The sequence below is a fragment of the Peromyscus leucopus genome, chromosome 14 (genome assembly GCF_004664715.2).
Source record: "Peromyscus leucopus breed LL Stock chromosome 14, UCI_PerLeu_2.1, whole genome shotgun sequence".
In the NCBI taxonomy this organism is placed as follows: Eukaryota; Metazoa; Chordata; class Mammalia; order Rodentia; family Cricetidae; genus Peromyscus; species Peromyscus leucopus.
The window spans coordinates 17,724,218-17,748,105 of NC_051075.1; positions in this window are offsets into that span (position 1 = coordinate 17,724,218).

Here is a 23,888-nt window from a genome sequence, read left to right on the forward strand (position 1 = left end):
ACAAAGAAAGCCACCATAAAATAAATACTTGTGGGCCAAGTTAAGCTTCTTTATCAGGAAGAACTTGACAGACCCTCATACAGCATTTTATTTATTATTGTAAATTAACTGTCTCTTCCTATCTCCAAAAGAAAAAGAACTTGGACAATATGTAACCTTCTTGTGCATTCTGTAGATGATACATTGAAGAAAAATATCAAATATGGAAACGTGTCCCTACCCCTTAAATTTTATTCAGAATTGTATTTGTCCTATATAAATTTTAATCCCATTCATAGACCCTACAGGACTAACTTGAAAACCAGCCTCCAGATGTGCTGTGAATGAAATCCCCTCTCAGATCAACATAATGACCAGAAAAGCTCCATTATTTTCTTTGTTCCTATATTCTAGGCTATGATTAGCTTTTCTCTTTCTGGCAAATGTTGAACCAAGTCCCCTAGCTACAGGCTTGTTTCCATGAAGAGCTACAACTCATCATAAACTGGGAAACCTCTAGTTTGCATCAGATATTAGTAGCATCCAGTGGATACAACTGTGTGCATTTAAGACAGAACAAGGAAATGCTTAATGTGAAGTGGTTTCATTATAACAAGCTGCTGAATTATTTACACCAATAAAAATTTATCTTCTAGAGTCTCCTGAAAAGAAATTACCCTCTTGGTATGCACAATTGTTGTCTGCAGTGAAATAAGGATGCTCAGTACTGTCAGCTTACAGGCACCACAGGAACAGCCAAATGATTCTCTGTACTCTCATTGTCTTTTTGTGTTTAGTAAAGGGAATTTGAGGAAATTAATGCTTAGTCAAACTGAAAGTAATGACCACTGTGTGGTATTCTATGTCTGAAAGGTTTTGCATATTACTTGGTTTTAAGTAGTAGTTACAATCCTAAAGTCTCTTATACATAGCCATTGAAATGATCATAACAATGAACGAAGATCCTAATTATGAGAAATATTTGCCATACCTGTATATGTCATGGCACAATGGACAAGAATTAAGGTTGACAATTAAGTAATGTTGTTTTCTGTTTTAAGGAGGTGATGAAGGGGCTGAAGATGTGGTACAGCAAGTAAGAGCATGGATAGCTTTTTAAAAGGACCCGAGTTTGGTTCCCAGCATCCATATTGGGCAGTTTATAACTACCCTTAACTCCTTCTCTGGTTCCTTTAGATACTTGCATGCACATGCACATGCACATACCCCTCCACACCCACATACATACATGTAATTAAAATTTGAAAAATCATATGATAAAGAAGATTCTGGGTCCTTATTTGATCACAAATGTGTGAATATTCACCCCCATATACACCAAAACTTATCCATAGAGATATTAGCTAGGAAACAGGATTTAAGATAAAGGTTTCACACAGTCCAGGTTTACAAATGTGAGATCAGTTAAAAATAATATGTTAGGTGAGGTTATTAAGTTATTGATACACAAAGAAGCTCTAATGTACTGAAGAAAATAAGCAACAGGCATGTTCATAGGTAATACCATACTGATTTTGGTCTTAGAAACAGAAACATTTTCATTACCAGAAAAGAAAGGAAGGGACAGAAAATGGTGATGAGCTCAAAGTATGATTATCACTGCATTTTCCTTCTATAGTATGCACTGGTCAATTTGTATGACTGAAGAAATTGGTAACATTATGATTTATGAGTAGTTGACAGCAAATACAAAAATATTCCTCATGATAAGTTTTTTGCTTGGTTAATATCTAATGTGTGTTATCAACTAAAGGTATGCTACTTAATATGATTAATTTCTCTTACATCTTAAACATGTAGAGAACTAATACAATATTACTAAAAAAGAAAAGAGCAAAAAATTGAAAAGGAAGAAATAAAACTGTTCTTAGTTGCATGTTAAAGAAATGTGCTTGTTGTCTTGAAAGTTGATTTTTTAAAACAAGAAGAAAGTCAGACATTCACAAGCAATTGTAATAGTGTGATATTACTTCCTGAATTGAAAATATGAAATGAGAGTCAGAAGTAGCTGTTAACATTCTGACTCGCCCACTGGGGCCACCCTGCGTCCTGATGTAGAAGTCCCTTCTTAAGGAAAAACTCAGTCCCTTTCTCTCTCTCTCCCTCCATTCCCACGAGGTGTGCACCCCTCAATTTCTCACTCTCTTTCCCTCTCTCTTTCTCTCTTCTTTCCTATCTTCTCTCCATCGATCTATTATAATAAACCATTTCCATGCAGATGTAGCATCTGGGTTGTGAATGTCCACCACCCACCTCCACAATGCCATGCCTTCATGGAGTAGGTCTCCCACCATCCTGCCACTGCATCTGCCCAGCATGCCAGCATGCTTCCCTGCATGAGTGGGATACCCTGGCCTGGCCTGCTGGGCGTGCCCACACGTGCATAATTCATAATAGTAGCATCAGTCTAAACATTAATTTTGAGCTCATGTCAAATAAAGCACTCTCCCATGTCACTAATAATTCTGCAATTTTAATAATACCTTAAATCCTCTTTTTAATACTTTGAAAAATAGTGAAAAAAAGCAATGATGATAAGAAGAAATCAGAAAGTATTTGTGTAACACAATCATACTGCAGACCAGCTGTTACATTGTCTTGCTATGATGCAGGGATGGGTTAACTTTCTTGTGTCTCCTTCCACTGTGTATCTCAGGCTATGAAGCATTTAACTGTGTTCACTTTCCAAATAATGAGATGTGAGGAAGCAAGAAGGGTGTTATCAGATGATTTCCATTAATCTATTAACAATCTGAAATAAAATGCTCTTACAAATTCTAACCCAATATTAGAGTGTGATCGCACGACACCAGTTGCAATAGCTCACCATCATCTATTTTGCCTAAAAACAGATTTTTAAAATAGACATTACTCATCATTCATCATTACTGATAAGACATATTCCACTGAGAGAGATAAAACACTAAGTGAAATAAGATTTAGTTTTGTACTTAATATCACACTTAAAGAAAGAACAAAATTTCATTCATTCATTCAACAAAATATATTCAGTGTTTATATATTGACACAGATAAAAGGTTTGACAACTCAGCTTTCAATGAAACTCTTCAAGTAGAAAGAATATTACTTCATGAATATAAGAACATAATGTTATAATATGTATGTTTTTACAATGTACTTACTGCTGAGGGCAGAGAAAGGACAGATGTGGGAATACTAGCTGCAGAGATCTGAAAGTTACTTTTTTCACCTTCCAAGTGATTATTTATTTCTCTGGCATTTATAACAAAAAGTTCTGTTGCTCTCCATACGCTTGATATGGTGCTAGGTTTGCAAAAATATCCCCTAAATTTTAAATCATTGGCATCTTTTACATCTGTATGACCACTTAATGTCACAGGTGCCGTATTTCAGATGTAAATGCAATGAGGCTCAAGGCCAAGCCTTGGTGTGGCTCCAGCCTGAGAATCTATCTCACTATATTATGAGATAGAAAACTACATATTGTAGCACAAATCCTATTTGGTCTTAATAACAAAAACTTGGAGCCAGAATTTTGGTGTAAATGCTGAAAGATCAGAAAAACAAAAGAACAAGCCACAACCACCATCTTTTACCTTGCCAACTCGTCAGCCTGAAAGAGTTCGAGATTCTGTCTTTATGAATCCTCTGACTGAATACAAGAAGTTCTTGTCTCTTACCACCTTGTATTCCTCTCTCTACCCAGTCATATCCCTTTCTGTCTTCACCTTCCTAGTGCTGGGATTAAAGGTGTGAGCCAAGCTTCAAATGGAACCCTAAAGTAATTGTTCTGTAAGAGATATAATAAAAGAAAGGATGCACTCCAAACCCTAGTCAAGATTCCCGTCTCACTTTTCTATTTTACTGGTTTTCTAGTATTATATCAGAAACCACTATATTTTGTTGGTTTCACTAGTTAGGGAATTTACATTCAATGAAGTACAATAATACACTTTATTTTGAGTTGTATTTTATTACAATCATTTAGCAGTTTCAATAAAATGATGTAATAGTGTTCTGCTATGACAAACAAAACCAATTATGCTCCAGAAACATTGGTAAAATGTCTCAAAATTACATAAGCTGTCTCAAAAGGAAGGAGGGTTTCAGGAATCTTCAAAGTTACTGTTACAATGTAGAAAGTTGTCCTGGAACTTGATATGTAAACCATATACAATGAATCTATAAGTCTTTCAGCTTCTGGCTCTAGTGATGGAATTACATGTGTATGCTGCCCTGCCTTGTGAAATAGTAGCAGTATTTTTTTTTCAGCATTTTTTATTTAGTTTGAAATTTTTTTCTTTCCTTTTACATACCAACCCCTGTCCCCCCTCCCTCCCCTTCTCCCGCTCCCCTCCACCTTTCCCCATCCCACCTCCATTCCCTCCTCATAGTGGGTAAGACCTCCCTTGGGCAGTCAACACAGGCTGGCATACCAAGTTGTAGCCAGACCTAGCTCCTCCAGCTGCATCAAGGTTGAGTAAGGCATTGCACCACAGAGAATGGGCTCTAAAATGTCAGTTCCTGTACCCGGCATAAGTCCTGGGGATTGTCAGGGGACCTACAAACACATCAAGCCACACAAGTGTCACCCACATTCAGAGGGGCCTACTGCAGTCCCATGCAGGCTCCCCAGCTCTCAGTCCAGAGTCCATGCGATCCCACTTGCAGTAGCAGTATTTTTAAGATATTATTATCTTCAAAAATGAGCATGCCCAAGATACCCAGGCAGAGGGCATATGTTCGTATCAGTCTTTGTCACTTCATCCAAACATGCTGCATACTGGCACCTTTATTTGGAACATTCCTCAAGATAGACTACCAAACAGAATCAGTGTTTCAACATAGCCTCATGGAGAGGAAAAAGTTCAAGGGTGTATCCAAGCATTTAGTTACAAAAATTAGAGGTCTCTGACAGATGTGGAAATACTAGCTGCAGAGATCTAAAAGTAACTTATTTCAGCTTACTGAGCAATTATTTATTTCTCTGGTATTTATAGCAAAAAGTTCTGTTGCTCCCCAGCCTTGAAGTCATGAAGATGGAGATTGACTTTGAATAAAAAGGAAGAATTTGGCACATACTCTGTGCCTATGCACAAATAAGTTATTCTACAGTGATACCTACAGCAGTCTTTTCTAAAGAAATATGTGAGAACAGTGAGTTGTGCTTTAGAAAGATTTATATACTAATTGATCTAAGAATTTGAACTCTTGCAGAAATTTTAGGGCTTAAAAAGACTGAATGTTCCAGATGGTAGAGACACAAGCCTTTAATCTCAGCATTGGGGAGGCAAGAGTATGAGGCTCTCTGTGAGTTCGAGGTTAGCCTGATCTACAAAGTGAGTTCCAGGACAGCTAGGGTTGTTACACAGAAAAACCCAGTATCAAAAAGCAGCAAGAACAAAAACAAAAACAAAAATAAGAAAAGGCTGAATGTTATCATTAAAATGAAATCAGGTTATTTTTGTCTGTCTAGAAGCTTATTTTTTAATAGGACTTGTTAGAAATATTTCGCAAAGCTCATCTGTCATTGAATGCATCTTGAAGGCAGCTTTTTTTTTTTTTAGCTATTTTGAAGAATAGTTCAGTGGGCAAGGTAGCACCTCATTGAGAGTTGATTTATGTTTTTTGAAAAAATGTTTTGCATCATATAGTAGTTCTATTTTAAATTTCTTTTTTAGACCTTTGCAATTTTTAAATTAAAATATAATTAATGTTACTTTCCTCGTCTTTCCACTCTCTGATCCCTCCTGTATAACCCACTCCCTTGCTCCCTCTAAAGATCATTTCCTCTACTTCACACATGTTTTCATGTGCATGTGTACACACACACACACACACACACACACACACACACACACACACACACCCCTAAAATTACAAATAAAACCTGTTCAGTCCTTTTACTGCTATTTATATGTGTATGACTTCAGGGCTGAAAATTGGTACTGGAATAAATAATCACAGTATTAATAATTTACCTAAATTACATATAATATACTTAAATATATGTGCATACATACTATATATGTATGTTTAGTGAAATGGAAATAGTAAATTCTCCTCTCATATCCATAATGTCTCTAACTCCAGTGGTTAGCTAGTTTTTCAGTACCAGGCATGATTTGCCTTTTGTTTTCCAGGTATTAAATCCAATTAAGGGTTGTGTTAAACTGACAAAGTATTAGTTCCAATATTGTATCCTTAGGGTTATCATTCGTGCTGGTTGTTGCTATGGTTCATAGTCACTGCAGATGGGCAGGAAAATAAGTTACTTCCTTCCCTTGGGAGCTTTCATAGTACCTTCTTCCAAAACACATAAAGCCTAGTCCTAAGGAAGGAGGTTTTCAGATCATATCCAGCTCAAATCTTCCATGTTTTATGTCTGAGTTGTGTGGTTCTTCAGAAATAGGGATTTACTTTCAACATCTTCGGTGAAACAGCAATAGTATTTTCGTTTTAGGATCTCTTGTATTCCCCTAACCAATCACTCAAAAAGGGGTTTCTCATGTGTGGTATCGTGGCTCTTGTTAGATATTCTATGGCTACAGAAGTATTGTCAGGCCAAGTGGGATGACTTCGTTTAAACTATGTATGTACACATGCTATGTCTACACATGTATGTATATATAGTATGTGTGCACATATATTTAAGTATGTTATATGTAATTTAGGTAAATAACTAATACTGTGATTCTTTATTTCTCTTTCAGACCACCTTTGTGTTATTTCTTGAGGTCTGTCTATAATATTTTCTGTGAAATTCTCTACATTTAAATTTTATTTAAAAGGTAGATTAATATGCTTTTAATATCCATTTTAGGCTTTTATACTTTTGAATCTGTCATTTATGATATGAAATTCTGTTATGTGAATTTTAATATGATTCCTATCACCAATATAAAGGAATGAACACTTTATATACTTGAATAGTTTATGGATACTATTTTCCTCCAAATGCCCCTACTTTAAAACATTGTTTTTCTTGACCATGCTTATTGGAACTTACAATACAATTTGCTTTGCAGATTTCTTCATTCATTGCATGAAGGTTGAGATTTTTATACTCCTAGAATATCACTTTCATACATATTCTTTTGCTCTAGCAATGTAATAATCACAGATACTGTGTTGCTAGACACATGAAAAAGGAAATAACAAAAATATTAACAATCATAAGTACTTATAAATATTTGCAAAACAATCTTAATAATAGTGAATTTGTGTGGGTAGAAATGACATAGGACAGACTGAAGTAATATGAGATTTCATAGGTTATAGTTTAATTCCTTATAAATGTAAAACTGCTTTTACAACTCTGTTTTCCTATAAATCAAGTTATTGGAAAGAAATCTCAGTGTATTTCACAACTATATTGTAATACCTTTTACATATGAGAGTTTTTGTTTTTATTAACATAAGCATTGCTTCATGAAATATTCTCAGTGAAATTAAAAAATGTCACACATTTTCCTCTAGGTTACATCATATATCCACTCACATTTTACTAAGCCCTTTTGTGCCATTTCATAATTACTTTCATGCTTATCTTTTATTTGTCTATGTTTGCATTTCTTTCTCAAATGTCAGAGGTCCTTCATGCAACATTGAATATATGTTTAATAAATTTAGGACAATATCATTGCGGCATCTAATGTGCCTTGACCTTGACCTGGTGGTGATGAAGGAATAATGAAAAAGGACAGACACTAAAGAAGTGACCAAGAAATTGATGTAGAAAAGCTGGAGTTGGGTCATCTTTGTGTTCACTCTGATGGAGACACATCAACTATGGAAACAACCCCAAACCTCAGTATATTTATGTGCATCCTTGGGGGAGGAATCTTCTGGTCTCAGTAAAAGGTCTTTGTAGAGAGCAGCCTCAGGCTGTAAACATCTTGGAGCAGAAAGTTCCAATTGCAAGTCTTTGTATATGCTGTTGACATTTACACTCAGACCAGAGGAAGACTTTGTCCATTCCAACACTGGCCCATATGGGGAAGGTTTTGCCAACTTCCAATGGGTCTTAGACAATTGTCCTTGATGTGTCCACATCAAAAATATACATTCAGTCAGGACTTCTCCACTCCTTATTCATTCAATCAAGGTTTCCTCGGTTGCCCACATATCCTATTTGTTTTGTTGTTCCTTTTATTATTTACAACAGTATTGAAACTATTTTCAGAAGTTTTCATACTGTTTTACAAATGAGTAAATCATCCCTCATGTTAGCAATACCAAGAGATAACACTGCAAGTCAATCAAGAAATGAGTTTGCCTGGCTTTAGTGTTATGAGGACACTGACTAAAAATGAGAAAACACAGGTATAACTTGTGTTTTCTCAAGATGAAGATCTATTCTCAGCCCATACACTTGATTTTTTTAGTAATATCATCAAAGCCTTTAATAAATACCTTATAATTTTGATTCCAATGTGATCATTTACTGCATGCTTTAAAATATTGTATTTTGAAGGTAAAACGAGACAGAAAAAAAGAGAGACAAAGAGTCCAAAATGAACAAAAGAAACTTGAATAGCCTGAATTAAAATACAACATTAATAAGGTATTCATTTAGTTTAAGGTTTGATTATACAGAATTCCAAATAATTTAAGACCTTTGTAAATAATGAAATAATTTTGAAAAGAAAGAGACAGAGAGGCACACAGAGAGAGAATTGCAGTATTCCAGCCCCATATCTAGGTTCCCACAATTCTGAGCATGCAACAGAAGAATACATTCTACAGTAATATAAATATCTTCAATAGTTCATAATAAACTAGTTTTTGGCATTTAAGTCAATTAGAAATAATATTTGTTGATTACGTATGTGCAGTTCATTCATTTAAGTGACTAACAGTCATGTTGATTAAATCAGTTATGCATTTTGAATATTAAACATATTAGATAATATTTCTGAAGTTTACCTCTGTAAATTGCAGAATCTAATTTTATTCAAAAGCACATTCCAATTAAAATGAAGTATTAAAACAATGTTTCAAAGTCCACTCTGAATTGCTTTTTATAGGTAGTTTACTGGTAATGTCTTTAGATCTCAACTCTACAGTGAAATCATAAAATGCATTAGGAAAAAAAATCCAGGAGGGAAATAAAAATGCAATGCAGGTGGTAAAATGTAATAATCTTGGCCCAGTAAAGAATTAAATTTGTGAGATTGCATACTCTTTCTTTCCCTTCTTAAATTGTTCCAAATAAGCTATGTTGAGATTGACAGCTAAAAATAATAAAAGTTCAATTATTTTGATGAGTGCTGCATACTATATTTGGTGTCTGGAGTCAAACCCAGAAACGAAATATTGATATATTCTCCACACTCTCTAATATCCCAAAATTCAGGTGACTCATATTGGTATGACTCTGAGATGAGATAATGAAGGAGAATTGTGGTATTATGAAATTTCATAAAGCACAAATTCAATGATGTGATAAGATTTTAGCTAAAGTAAAGGCCTCATGGCATATTATTTTGTTGTGAATAAAAGTCCAAACTTTAGATTCTTCTGACTTCTGATTCATTCAGCCCAGAATGTCAATAATAATACTACTCTTCTCTACTTCTTCACAGAGCTGTAGAACAGTTACATGAAATATTGTCTGTGAAAGTGACTTTCAAAACACTAGTCTACAGTAATATCAACCTTCAATAGCAATATACATTTAAATGAAAAAAAAACCCTAAAATCTTTATGACAGACAATAGAAAAAATAGGAGAAATTGAACTTTCTGTAGTTTAGTCAATAAATGTATCAACTTTGGCCATTTTTCAAAATAATGTATCTTTCCCATGTGCTTATATAGCAAATATTTATACTATAGAAATTAATTTGAGTTTTATTCTCATGGATAGTTGAATTGTGTTTCAATAGTTAATCTATTTGATATCTGATGTCTCATTTGACCTGATACTTTCAGTGAATACCTACACCAGTGAAATCATTCCTGAGTGACTCTTCCAGTCTGGGTTGGCTGTTACAGTAGTGTACTGTAACTAATCCTTCATACACTTTGTTTTAAGTAGAATTATTATGAATTTTATAAAACTTTGTGCTCTTATTATGTGAAAGTTCTAACAGTGACAATTTAAGAAGGTTTAACTTTGTTTAGATATGATAAAATTGTCTGCCTTAGGAAAGAGTAATAATAAAAACTCCATAAAGTCTCTAAAATTTGAATTTTTGATAGACAATGTAATATTTTGCATATATTTTTATTGAAAATGTATTCATCCTATACCTGAAATTTCTTTTTTTTTTATTTATTTTACATTACTATTCAGTTCTACATAATAGCCACAGATTCCCTTGTCCTCTCCATTCCTTCCCCCCAATATACCCCCATTCCCACCTCCTCCAGATCAAGGTCTCCCCTGAGGACTGGGATCGACCTGATAGACTCAGTCCAGTCAGGTCTAGTCCCCTCTTCCCAGATTGGGCCAAGCATCCCTGCATAAGTCCCAGGTTTCAAACAGCTAACTCATGCAATGAGCCCAGGACCTGGTACTACTGCCTAGATGCTTCCCAAACAGATCAAGCCAATCAACTGTCTCACCTATTCAGAGGGCCTAATCCAGTTGGGGGCCCCTCAGCCTTTGGTTCATAGTTCATGTGTTTCCATTCATTTGGTTATTTGTCCCTGTGCTTTATCCAACCTTGGTTTCAACAATTCTTGCTCATATAAACCCTCCACTTTCTCACTAATTAGACTCCCAGCGTTCCACCAGGGGCCTAGCCGTAGATGTCTGCATCCAGATTCCTCAGTCCTTGGATGGGGTTTATGGCACAACTATTAGGGTGTTTGGCCATCCCATCACCAGAGTAGGTCAGTCCCGGCTGTCTCTTGGACTTAAGTTTTGTGCATGGTGACAGATATGGATCTATTTGTAGCCTTCTACACGTTGATATCCAGTTATGCCAGCACCATTTGTTGAAGATGCTTTCTTTTTTCCATTGTACACTTTTGGCTTCTTTGTCAAAAATTGTATGTTCATAGGTATGTGGGTTAATGTCAGGGTCTTCAATTCAATTCCATTGGTCCACATGTCAGTTTTTATGCCAATACCAAGCTGTTTTTATTACTATAGCTCTACAGTAGAGCTTGAAGTCAGGGATTGTGATGCCTCCAGAGGTTGTTTTATTGTACAGGATTCTTTTGGCTATCCTGGTTTTTTTATTTTTCCATATGAAGTTGAGTATTATTCTTTCCAGGTCTGTGAAGAATTGTGTTGGTATTTTGATCGGGATTGCATTGAATCTGTAGATTGCTTTTGGTAAGATTGCCATTTTTACTATGTTAACCCTGCCTATCCAAAAGCATGGGAGATCTTTCCATTTTCTGACATCTTCAATTTCTTTTTTCAGGGACTTAAATTTCTTGTCATATAGGTCCTTCACTTGCTTGGTTAGTGTTAAACCCAAGGTATTTTATATCATTTGTGGCTATTGTAAAGGGTGATGTATCTCTAATTGCCTTCTCAGCTTCTTTGTCCAAGACTTTTATCATGAAGGGGTGTTGGATTTTGTCAAATGCCTTTTCTGCATCTAGTGAGATGATCATGTGGTTTTTTTTCTTTGAGTTTGTTTATACGGTGTATTACATTGATGGAATTTCATATGTTGAACCACCTTTACATCCCAGGGATGAAGCCTACTTGATCATGGTGGGTAATTGTTCTGATTTGTTCTTGGTGTCTGTTTGCCAGTATTTTATTGAGTATTTTGCATCAATGTTCATGAGGGAGATCGGTCTGTAGTTCTCTTTCTTTGTTGCATCCTTCTTTGGTTTAGGAATCAGGGTAATTGTAGCCTCATAGAAGGAGTTTGGTAATGTTCCTTCTGTTTCTATTATGTGGAACAATTTAGAGAGTATTGGTATTAACTCTTCTTTATAGGTCACTTGGCCTTTTTCCTTTGCTGCTCTTAATATTCTTTCTTTATTCTGTACATTTAGTTGTTTAATTATTATGTGTCAAGGGGACTTTTTTGGGGGGTCTAGTCTGTTTGGTGTTCTATAGGCTTCTTGTATCTTTATAGGCATTTCCTTCTTTAAGTTGGGAAAGTTTTCTTCTATAATTTTGTTGAATATATTTTCTGTGCCTTTGAGTTGGTATTCTTCACCTTCTTCTATCCCTATAATTCGTAGGTTTGGTCTTTTCATGGTGTCCCAGATTTCTTGGACATTTTGGTTCATGACTTTGTTGGCTTTAGTGTTTCCTTCGACTGATGAAACTATTTCTTCTACTGTATCTTCAATGCCAGAAATCCTCTCTTCCACCTCTTGCATTCTGTTGGTTATACTTGCATCCGAAGTTCCTGATCTTTTACTCAGGTTTTCTATTTCCAGCATTCCCTCTGTTTGTGTCTTCTTTATTTTTTCAATTTCCCTTTTCAGTTCTTGGACTGTTTCCTTTGTTTGTTTCATTGCTTTTTCATGATTTTCTTTCAGTAGTTTATTGTTTTCTTCTAGTATTTTATTGTTTTCTTCCAGTAATTTATTGTTTTCTTCCAGGACTTTATTGTTTTCTTCCAGGACTTTATTGTTTTCTTCCAGGACTTTATTGTTTTCTTCTAATTTGTTTTCCCTTTCCTCTAGTTGTTTACAGCGTTCTTCCAAGTTTCTTGTCTTTTCCTCTACACAAGCCTCTACCTTCTTCATGATGTTACTCATAAGGCTACTTTCTTCTGCTTCTTCCAGTTTTTGATGTTCAGATCTAGATGTTGGAGGCTGCCTAGGTTCTGGTGATGCTGTATTGCTCTTCATTTTGTTGTATGTACTGCCTTGACGTCTGCCCATCTCCTTGTGGTTCCTTCTTGGTCTTATCAGTGTACTTGGTTCAGAAAGAGCTGACAGATTCAGGAAGTCTCTCTCTCTTGTCCAGATGGGAGTTCTCTTGTTCAAATGGGAACTCCGGGGCAGGATGGAAGCTCTTATCTGGACCGGAAGTCTCTGGTCCAGAAGGGAAGTCGGGAGCAGGATGGGAGCTGGGGCAGGTCTCTAAGTCTCAGGCGGTGGCTGAGGTCTCCAGCAGATGGGAATGGGGGCAGGGCGCGGAGATTGCAGGGGCTGTCAGGTGGGGCTTGGAAAAGGGAATCCCTCCTGGTGGGACTAAAAGGGGACCTGCCCCATGGCCAGAACCTGGGGTCAAGATGGGCAGGTCTTCCTGGAGTGGCTGGTACCCAGGGATGGACTCCAGGTTGGGCCCGGATACTCACCTCTGTACCTGAAATTTCTAATTCAGTTTAGTGATCTATTTAACCTGGCAGTGGTAGGTGAGATAAAAAAAATATGTTGGGTATTTTCAAGACAATTGAATTCAGGTAACTAAATAAAAAATCTTTTAAATTCAATTTTAAGTTAGAAATAGTATAGGTCAGACCTAACCCAAATAAAAATAATTTAAAATTTAATAATTGCAAACAAGTCTAATCTCAGCATCAGAATGATAAGGCAGGAGGATCAGTATAAATTTGAAGCTACTCTGTATTACATAGTGACTTGTGGGCCAGCCTGAGCTACAAAATGAGAACCTGTCTCAAAAAAAAAAAAAAAAAAAGAAAAAGAAAAGAATAGAAAAAAAGAAAAGAAAAGAATTACAGGCCAAAAAAACATGTGATTTCAAATATACTGGTTGTGACATATTTAATTGTCAACTTGAGACAATCTAGAATCACTTTCTGGAAGAGCTTCTATGAGATATTATCTAGATTGGCCAGTGAGCATGTGTTTATGGCATTATCTTTACTATGTCAATTGCACCGCTTTTTAGATGGCTGTGTTCAATGGGAGGAAATCCTGGAATACTTCATAGGAATGAGGTAAGTAGCACATTAGCATGCATGAATTAATTTCTTACTCTATGCTCTTGATGGGGTGATCCCAATCCATTACAGTCACTTCTGCACTATTCTGAATGTTATCTTGCCTTGATATTTCCTCAACCAAACAAATCAGTCTATTAACTTTAAACTTAACCCTACTCAAGTTCTCAGTCCCCAGGTAGAATGCAGCCTGACTCTTGGTCAAAATATCACATGAATGGCCCCTAGTCAAGTTCCTGATACACTCCTTACTCACTTATAAAAAAACCATGAGGCAGTCTCTCAATGTCCACATTTTAATTTGCATTCTTATCTTCCATGTCCTCAGGAGAATGGCCCACTAACCTTTGCTTCTAGGTATTTCTGGTGATATTTTTGGAATCTTGAATGTTAGTATCATGTTACTTGCAAATAAGGATAGCTTAACTTCTTCTTTTCCTATTTGTATCATTTTGATTTTCTTTTTTCCCTTATTGCCTCAAATACTATTTGAATGCAATATTTAAAAGGATTGGGGATACTGAACAACCTTGTCTCATTCCAGACATCAGTGGGATTGGTTCAAGCTGTCTTCCATTTAGGATGATGTTGCTGTGGGTTTCTCAAACATATATACCTTTTATTATCTTGAGATAGGGTCTCTATAGCCTTACATTCACTAGGACTTTTATCATGAAGGCATATTGAATTCTGTCAAAGATTTATCTGCACCTATTAAGATGATCATGTGATTTTCATCTTTAAGTCAATTAATGTGGTTTATTAAATTCATTGACATCCATGTCATATCACCCCTGAATTTCAGGTATAAATCCAATTTGGTCATCATGTATAACTCTTATGATGTATGTCTTTTTTTTTCTGTTTGAAAGTAGTTTATGGACTGTCTTTGAGAGTATGTTCATCAGCATTGCTGGCCTGTAGGATTTATTTTGGGAAGATTAGGGGTACAAGGATCAAACTTCAATATGATTAATAAAATTTATAGCAAGCCATAGCTAACAACTAAAATGAAGAGAAATCCTAAACAGTTCCAAAATCAGGAAAAAGACAAGGTTGTCCACTCTTGCATACATATTCAATAAAGTGCTTGATATCTTAGCTAGAACAATAAGACAACTGAAGGAAAACAAGAAGATACAAATTAGAAAGGAAGAAATCAAAATTTCTTTATTTGTAGATGATATTATAACACATAAATGACCTGAAAAACCCCACTGTGAAGCTCCTACAGCTGATAAACACTTTCAGCAAAATGACTGGATACAAAAGTAACTCAGAAAAGTCAGTAGTCCTCAAATCAACAAAGCAGACTGAGAAATAAATCAGGGGAAAAACACCTATCACAAGAGACACAGATAACATATTGGGGTGTTGATAACATAGCAAATGAAAGATTTGTATCATAAGACTTCAAGTCATAAAAGGAAGAAATTGAAGATGTCAGAAAATGGAAAGATCTTGCATTCTCATGGGTCAGTAGGAATAACATAGTAAAAATGTCCATCCTACCAAAATCAATCTACAAAATACTTACAATCACCATCAAAATTCAAACACAATTCTTCTTTATAGGAGTTGAAAGACAATTTTTAGATTCATATGGAAACACACAAAAGCAAGGTAGATAAAACAGTCTTGAACAATAAAAGAAACTCTAAAGGCACTACTATCCCTTATTTTAAGTTGTACTACAAATATATGATAATAAAACTAGAATTACATTGGCACAAAAAGAGACATGTTCATCAGTGGAACTGAATTGAAGACCCAAGCATAAATAGATCTACACACCTCTGGGCACCTGATTTTGATACAGACTAGAAATATACACTGGAAAAGAGAAAGCATCTTCATCAAATTGTGCCATCAAACTGGATGACATTGTGTAAAAGAAACCAGTTTCTTACTAATCACACTGCACAAAACTAAAGTCCAAGTGGATCAAAGACCACAACATAAAAACGGATAAATTGAACCTGATAGAATAGCAAGTGGGGAATAGCCTTGAATTTGTTGGCATAGTGCAAGACTTTCTGTATAGAACACCGTTAGCATAGGCACTAAGATCATCAGTTAATAAATGTCACCTCATGAAACAGAAGCTTCTTATGACAAAGGATGCTGTCATTTGGACAAAGCATCAGCCTACATAATGGGAAAAGATTTTTACCAACTACACATTTGATAGAGGACTAATATACAAAATATATAAAGAACTCAAGAAACTAGATATCAAGAAAATAAGTAATGCAATTAAAAGGGGGGCAGATCTGAACAGAGAATTCTCAATAGAGGAAACTCAAATGTCTGAGAAACCCTTGAAGTTTTCAACATTCCTAGCCATCATAGAAATATAACTACTACCAAAACTACTTTAAGATTTAGTCTTACAGCTTTCAAAATGACTAATATCAAATAAATAAGTGATAGCTCCTGATGGAGAAGATGTGGAGTAACAGCAACTCTCATCAATTGCTTGGGAGTGTTAATTTATACAGTCACTGTGTAAATCAGTGTGACTGTTACTTAGGAAGATTTGAATAAATCTACCTCGAGATCCACCTCAGCATTGCTATGGCTGAATAATGTGGTAGATATATTTCTAGATTTTTGATGAACCTACACACTGAATCAATATACCTCAAGATCCATCTATTCCACAAAGACACTTGCTCAACCATGTTCATTGCTGCTCTATTTATACTAGCCAGAAATTAGAAACAACATAAAATGCAGAAAAATGGATAAAGAAAATATGGTATATTTATACAATAGAGTACTACTCAGATGTTTAAAAAAAATAACATCTTGAAATGTGTAGCCAAATGGATGGAAGTAGAATAAAATCGTCCTTAGTGAAGTCTCCAGACTCAGAAATATAAATATGATATATATTCACTTATATGTGGATATTAGCCATCAAATAAATGATTATCATCCTACAATCTATAGACCTAGAAATGGTAGATGTGGTGATTTGTATAAGAATGCCCCCATAGGCTCATGGATTTGAATGCTTGGTCACCAGGGAATGGCAATATTAGGAGGTGTGGCCTTGTTGAAGTATATGTGGCCTTGTTGGAGGAAGTATCACTGTAGATGGGCTTTGAAGTTTCAAATGCTCAAGCCAGACTCAGTGTCTCTCTTTGTTCCTAATGCCTATGGATCCAGATGTAGAATTCTTAGCTCCTCTCCAGCACCATGTCTGACTCCATGCTACCATACTTCCCACCATGCTGATAATGAATTAAACCTCTGAAAGTATAAGCAAGCCCTAATTAAATGCTTTGCTTTATATGAATTGTCTCTTCACAGCAATAGAACAATGACTAAGACAGTGTAAAATTAGGGACTAGAGATAACAGATAACTCTTTTTTTTTTGCAAATTGAAATAGAATAGATATTTATTTATAGATGGATGTGGGGGGAATCAAGTGGGAAGGGAGACTGGAGAGGTGTTAGAGAGAGGAAATATGAGGAAAGACTGACAATCACAATTAGGGGTATTTGAGGGGTAGTATGGAAACCTAATACAGTAGAAACTTCCTAGAATACAATAGTATTTCCAACTCCTTTCAGCTTTGTTGACTGAAACATACTTCTTTGCCTTGGGTTGGTTCCACTCCCCGTTATCAGCTTTCCTCTACAGATGTCACATGACTCTGGCAACTCCAACATCTCAGGGTCTCTGACACAATCCAGGCTTCACCTTTCATACAATTGCCTCTGTAGGCCTCTATGCAGGGACATCCCTGACAAATACATTGTCTCAAAGGCTTTCCTTAACCTTGAAAGTAGATTCTATAAACTCTTTCTTCTACCCTTGTCTTTAAAGCCAGAACCAGGTAGCCAAATCAGCCAAGTTCTGCTGCTTGTTGGGCTTAAACATTGGCCCTCATGCAATTACATCTTCATCAGCTTTCTGGTTTTGGAGGTTCCCTTCACTGCCCGTGTTTGGCTGTCCTAGAACTCAATCTGTAGACCTGGATGACCTTGAACTGTCTTCAGGCCCAGCTAACCAGAACCAGAGATTCTTCACAGAAGAAGCTTGGTGGAGTTATAGAACTATCTGCCTCTGCCTCCGAAGTGCTGGGATTAAAAGTGTGCACAAAAACACCTGGCCCTAAGCTCTTTTTTTTAATACCTTTTTGCAAGTTGGAAGCTTAGGTGTGTAGTATCTTGCCTTGAGGTCATCACTCCATTTATTCCATTGAACATCAGGCTTTTCTTTAATCTGTTTATCTCCTCGAACAAAGAATGTAATTCCATTCTACCTCCTGGTACCCTTCTCCCTGAAATATTTTGTATTTTTTCCTTGATCAGCTTGTTCATTTTCAATATAGATCTTCATAAGAATGAACACTAGTAACCATGCAACATAGTCAATGTTAGGTTGCTTTGAAATATTCTTTGCTAAAGTTGTTAATCTATAATTCTTCAGTTTAGTCTTAGGCATATTTCTAGGACTCAGGCAGAAAGCAGCCACATTCTTCACCAAAATATCCTAAGAATAGTCTCTAAGACACATACTCTCTTCTGAAACCTCTTGAGCTGAGCCTCACAGTTTAAGTAACCCTCAGCACTACTGTCTTCCATGTTTCTACAAGTGAGGCCCATTAAAACCCACTTAAAGAATTCAACTGTTTTTATAATCCAAAGTCCCAAAGTCCATATTCTTCCAAACAAAAACATAGTCAAACCTATTATAGCAATCCCTAAGTCCCTGGTAAAAACTTCTGTCATTGTTACTGTTTTATTTGTGTGAAGAGACACCATGACCCTGGAAACACTTAGAAAGGAAAACATTTTCTTGGGGCTGGTTGCAGTGCAGAGGTTCAGTCCATTATTGTCATGTCAGGAAGCATCATGGTGTTGGAGAAGGAGCTGAGATTTCTACATCTTGATACATAGGCAGCAGGAAGAGATCTGTGAGCCACTAGGCAGGTTTGAACTTCCCACCCCCAGTAATCCAGTTCCACCAACAAAGCCATACTTACTCCAGCAAGGCCGCACCTACTTCAGCAAGGCCACACCTCCTAACACTACCACTCACTCTAAGCCTATGGAAGCCATTTTTATTCACACTACAACATACACATTGGATTTTTTGTTTGTTTGTTTGTTTGTTTGTTTTTTGTTTTCCAAGACAGGTTTCTCTGTGTAGCTTTGCACCTTTCCTGGAACTCACTTTGTAGACCAGGATGGCCTCGAACTCAAAGAGATCCACCTGCCTCTGCCTCCCGAGTGCTGGGATTAAAGGCATGCGCCACCACCACCTGGCACATATTGAATTTTTATTGTGCATTTTTTTCAATTTAGAATAGTATTTTCTGAAGAAGACAATCACAAATGTTGAATACAAAAATTAATTTGCATCTTGTGAGAGAAATATTCAATAAGAGTGGATAATGTTCCACTTTCCATCATTCTCTAGACTTCCTTGCCCCTCTGATATGTATATATTATTTGTTCCTTGATCTCTGTAAAAAAAATTATATGCTTTCCAACATTTAAACATATGATAAAATGATGAAGAAGGTGTTTGGGGCTTGAATGGAATCAACATGCTTTGGATTGGGAATGAGAAAGGACAGTAGCAGAGGAGGATAAACAGGAAGACAATTTATGCAAATTTCATAATGAGACTCCTTTCTTTGTGTGTTTTTTTAAAAAGGAGAATTAAAATTTTAAAATGAGTTTGGCAGGTCAGGTAAATCACTTGAATACTTACAATGTTAGATAAAATGCTTGTGGGTTTTTTGTTTTGTTTTGTTTTTAATGGTAATATTCTTTTCTGACTAAATTCTGAGATTCAAATTTACTGTTATGACAGGTTATACTTTGAGCCACCAAAATAAAAAGGACTTCATAATAGATAAAATCAACACATATAAAGAAATAATTATCCATGCAGTCTTACTGCTTGAGGAATTTTAATGGACTAACTACTTCCCTTATCAAATTTCAGTGAAATGAAAGTCTATGAAATTATTTTTTAGTCAATCAAAAAATGAGCAACTAATTCTATTTTCCATAATCTACTTATATAAGTTTTATCCTTTGCAGTTGAAATGCTCAACCAAACCATCTGTCAGGATAAGTAGGATAAGGTTTTAATTACTTACAGAAATGCAATTATACCATTAATGTTCAGCTAAAATTGATCCCATTCAATTTAATTAGCAATGCAGCTGTGAGTGGAAAGAGACAGGTCCTCTCTGTTAGCCAAAACAAGAAATTATAATGACTTTGTATTAGTTGTCTGGATAGCACTCTAGCAGAGTTATGAATCTGTTCTACTACTCTTTGAATGTGTGTGTGTTTACACACATACATATATGTATAAATATATACACATATATATATATACCTTTGCATATAATCATGCATGTATATGTATATTTACATGTAGAAACTTGTATATAACATATTTTCTACATATCCATATGTGTGTCTGCATGAAGATACATGGATTTTTGTATATCAATTTGTTTCTGCATCTTTGCACATATATGTATGTGTGTGTGTGTGTGTGTGTGTGTGTGTGTACATGTATTTTCCATATATTCATGTAATACACATGAGGTAATTATGCCTCTGGAAAATAAGCTTTTTCTAAACTTCTGCAATTGGTTTTAAATATTCAAAGCAATTTCAGTGGAAGACACTTTAGGTGGAGCACATTTGGGAAGTGCTTGGTAGGAGTCCTGGAGACATGCTGAGAAGAGGCATTTTAAAGTAACTTCTGGGTCCTGGCCATCTTGGGCCTGAGGCCAGCATTGGGAAGTGATGCTATGCACCCTGTGTTGGAAAACTCAGCAGCATTCTGAGTATTGCCATCATAAAGTTTTCTTTTTTTGTAATGTTTTTGTATAATGAAGAAACTCAAATGTATCTACTAATTTTTTTATCTTGCTAACACTTGTACTTTCCAAAAGTAAATATTTTAATGTTAATGCTATGAACATAAGGACGAGATTCACATTGTCAGATGTGTGAGGTTTTCCTATCACATACCTCACAGTTGCTGTAGCAACATTTGTTTAAGCAGAACCATAAAGAGAGAAACCTGGCACATTTGGAGAATCGACCACGATTGCTCTGATTTCAGAATATGAATGCATATAAAGAGCCAGCATAATGAGGTTCTAAGAAATTGGCCTCTGAGTCAACTGAGAGACATTGATCTTTTGTAAAACAGGGAACAGTCTATTACTTCATAAGGTTGTGGAAAGAATTAAATAAATGTCTGAAGTGAAGATCACAATGGCTACCACAATATAATTTCTGTGTATCAGTTCTTACTTCACAAAAGATAAAGTACACAACCAGAATTTCAGTAAATAGTACCTTTCTAGAAATTATGCTAATAATCAGAATTACATAACACCACATGCATCAAAGTTCCACTCTGAGTACCTAACTCCTATGATAGTGCTTTGAAAATTGTATGTTTATTTTTCACCATTAATTCTACATAAGAAAGTGATCTTTAAAAAGTAATGTCTAAATTCTACAACAGCTTCCATATTTTCTGAACAAAACAATTAATTATTTTAGTCATTGGCCAAACATTCAAATGTTTTACACTAGGTACAAAAGCATGAAAAATGTATTTTCTATACTAATATTATAAATGTTAGGCATGTAATGAATGGGAAATCATGTGCTTTGGCAGAAAAGAATGTTTCTATCAAAAGTCAAAGGATTTAGGTAATATATATTGTGACTATTAGACTTTCACATTCTTGCTCCACTGGTATAAAATTTCCTAACAAGAAGATGTTACCTGGTACAGTTTCCTTTCCAAACATTACTGTTAAAAGGAAAATATTTAGAGAACATCCATCCAAATTTGATCCTGATAAAAGAATGATGCCTAACAAATTCAGAACCTTTGCATTTCCCTGTTGTTCATCTAGCAGATACACTGAAATATGCAATGAAAAAGAATTGTAATGCTGGGGGATGTCTTTCTGTATGCTGTGAATATATGTTGTTCCCATTGGTTCATAAAGAAGCTGCTTTGGCCTATGGTGAGTCAGGTTATAACCAAGCAGGAAATCCAAGAGAGAGAGAGAGGAGGTAGAAAAAGAGAGACATGAGAGATATCAGCCTACTGCCCCAAGGAGCAACATGCAGCAGACTGGTAAGCCACAGAACCCATAGCAAAACATAGATTAATAGAAATGGGTTAATTTAAGATATAAGAGCTAACTAACAAGAGGCCTGACATAGGCCATACATTTTGTAAATAAAATAAACCTCTTTGTGTTTACTTTGGACTAAGTGGCTGTGGAACTCAGGAAGGAGAGATTCATCTGGACTGCAGGGCCGGACAGGACCAGAGAAATCTTCTAGCTATAAAGTTTGTTTGTGCTGGGCAGTGGTGGTGCACATCTTTAATCCCAGCACTTAGGAGGCAGAGCCAGGCAGATCTCTGTGAGTTCGAGGCCAGCCTGGTCTACAGAGTGAGTTCCAGGACAGGCTCCAAAGCTACAGAGAAACCCTGTCTCGAAAAACAAAACCAACAAACAAACAAAGAAAAGTTTGTTTGTGAAAGAATTTTACCCATCCTTTATCTATGATGAAATAACCACCCCTTACTCTCCAGAGGCAGTGCCATTTGCACATTGCTTTAAAAATAATAGGATGAATTTTGAGTCAAAAACATAGAAGCTAAAATTTGTTGCCATTATTAAGCATTCTAGAAAAAGACTAAGAACCATCTCAAAGCTCATCAGTAAAGAGCTAATTGAATGAATTATGAAATTCCACACATATTTTGTAACTGTCAGAAGATATTAGATATATTTCTAGTTAACTGAAATAGATTCTCCCAAGACATTAAAGTGAAAAAATTCAACACAGAAGCAAATGTGTGTAGTACACTAGGACTATGCTATCCTTCAATTAAGAAACTGGGGAGTCTGAAGGCAAGGGGATCAGGAGTTCAAGGCCAATCTACCTGGGCTACATTAGACTTAGTCAGAAAGTAATCAAATTATGTAGCTCAATATATTAAACATTGAAAGTGAGTCTGACACAGAGAGGAAAGAATAAGAACAAGTATTTCGAGATAATTATGAAGGTGAAGTGATTCCTCCTTCTCATCTTCTTCCCCACCACCTCTTCTACCTGCTCCTTCTTTTCCTTAAAGAGAAAATATCTTAGTATATAACTAGAGCCCAGGCTACCGTAGAACTCACAGTCCTTCTGAATGAGTCTCACAACTATTGGGATTGCAAGCATCACCAAACTCTGTGACTGTTTTAGTTTTAGTAAGATTTCATTGACATACATGCTAAATTTGAATTTGAAATTTACAAATGTTTTGACATTTGTAAAATAATTACATATATTTAAAATGTTTGAGGTCTAGAAATATCTACATACATGCCCAAAATGAAACACATGAAATGAATTAATGAATTTATTATGTGTTGTAGCCAGGTCAGAAAAGGGGAGATGGTGGTATAATGGTAAAAATTTTAGAGGTTAAAACCACTTCAAGTCCTTTCTTCTTTTAATAATTGTAATTTAGTGCTGATATTTATATTATACCAGAGCTGTGAATAACAATGCCATGAGGAAAAGAGCTTTAGATATAAGAAAAATAATACTGAAAATATTCAAAGAATGCAATCAAACATATAATACAAGTCTAAACTAAAAGTAGGTACAAAACGTGACATCTTTTAAGTTTACCTAATTTCTAATCAACTAAAACAAATGAATAAAAAATGACTACTGGAGACAGTATGGTAGCATATACTTCCAATCCTACTACTTGGAAAGTAGAGTTAGGAGAATCATTTCAAAACCATGTTTGAAACAAAGTAAGTTTTCAACAAATTGGATACATGAGGCCCTCCGACAAAACAGAAGAAAGAGAGGGAGGAGACAGGAGGAAGAAGGGAAGGAATAATGTGACAAAGAGATGCGGGAAGTAAGGAACTGTGACAACTGATATCAGAGATGATACCACTTTTCCAGTTCGTTTTCCAATTCCAGGCCCACTCAGGGGATCCAGCACTTCCTAGAGGAAATGGATGCTTTCCTGTC